A 1,883-nucleotide genomic window follows, 5' to 3' on the forward strand; every position below is an offset into this window, starting at 1 on the left:
CATTATTTCTTGGTTCATGATCCTTGGAATCCACAAAGTAGGATTTGGATATCTGCTTGATTTGTCCTCCTTTTCACTGAGTGTGAGGAGGATTCTTTTTCATAGCTGTCCTGCACACCAAGGCTGATTTTCAGAATTTCAGAAGTAGATGCTGAACTCTGTTTCCTCCCTGATTCAGTTATCTTTCTACTAATCAATCTTCAGCACTACCTCCTCCTAATTTTTTGTTTACTTCTATGTGATAGATTAAATTGGAAAATAATTCCTGAATTGTCTTGCTATACTAACTTGAATCCTAATACAAGCTTGTTTCTATAGCAGCCTCAATTATAAAAAAAGTCTCTTTTTTTATTAAAGCAGATGGACAAATGAGATGCCTGTGTGTGCCCTGTGTAACAGCTGATCAGTGATGCCTTCTGCAGCAGTGCATACAAAGACTTCTGGCCATTCTTCCCTAAGTATTCAGACAGGCTAGTTTCACACAACCATGGCAAAAAGGAATCAACATTTTTCTGTCCTTGAAGAGAAGCTGATAGTGATAAATTAATGCCTGAGGTAACAGATGCTTTGCATTATAAATCATATCACAATAAATAATCAAAAGAGCTTATTTGGATGTGGGGATAGAATATATATGCAATATTATGCATCTAGAACTAAATATGGCCTGAGACAGTCCATTCTTGCCCTGTTTATATTAATATATTCAGTGAAATGTGCACTAGGAAGCCTTTCCCATACATAATGAGGATGGGCTCAATTTTCTTTTCATTATCAGGACAAGTATAGAGCTTGCTTGCAGAAGAGTGACTTCTGCATACAGGAGTCATTGTTATGCCTCTGGGTCATGATTTTCACCTGAAACAGTAAGAATTTTTCTCTTAATTACACCTTCCTTAAAGCAGGACTACTGAACTGTCTGAAGTTTAGAATTTGACAGGGAGAAATGGAACTGGCATGCCTTTTCAGCTCATCCTCCAACCCATGCTGCTGGGCATTTCTGTACATTATTCTTTGTTCATGAATAATGTGAATATTATTAACTATCCCAAATTATGGAATACAAAGGCATTCAGCTGTTGTAGCTTTGTACTGCAGAACTGGCACCTACCCTTTTCAGCCCAGCTTAGCTCTCTTATTTATGTCATCAGTCCAGGACCATTGGATACTGAACACTATGTAGAAGACAGTCCCTGGTTGCAACCTGCAATCAAAGAAAGTCTGCAAAATCCAGCAAGTTTCTCTGAGGAAAAAACTGGGACACTAATGGTCAGGCTAGGAAGCTGGGATTAGGTCAGGAAAGTCTTACAAGGTAGTTGTTCAGTCTGGGGAAAATCCAACTTTTTGGTTCTCTTTTTTTTTTCACAGAAGCTAGCAGTTCTTCTGGTGGCTCCACCTGTGCAGCCTGACTGCATGAACACAATTATCCTGTCATGAAGTGAAAGCTTCCAGTTAAAATTTCTGGTAATGTTGTAAAGTAAAACTGCTAATTTAGAAATGCAGAGTGAAGGCATAGTAATGAGAGTACGGTTACTGTGACATTACTCACCAGTCTCACAGTTTGCAGAGTTCTCAGTAAACAGTTAAAAACTTATACATTCTCTGAGGAATTGCAAGGGGCTTGGCATTTTCACATTACCTTCAAGGTGAAATACTGAATACAAATTCTCTTGATAAAATAGTTTATGCTTCAAGTTTCCTAAGTGATACAGAGATGTGGTATCCTACAGGAATGCAAAGATTGTTCCATACATGTTACCAAGGCACTCCTGTACCACAGGAATGTGCTTACCAGCCCTTGGCTAACATATTTAATTGCAGGTTTATAAGGCAATGTGCTATTTAATCAAAGAAATGCTTAATACAACTGTGTTTGACCTGTT

The sequence above is a fragment of the Oenanthe melanoleuca genome, chromosome 1 (assembly GCF_029582105.1).
Source record: "Oenanthe melanoleuca isolate GR-GAL-2019-014 chromosome 1, OMel1.0, whole genome shotgun sequence".
Taxonomy (NCBI): domain Eukaryota; kingdom Metazoa; phylum Chordata; class Aves; order Passeriformes; family Muscicapidae; genus Oenanthe; species Oenanthe melanoleuca.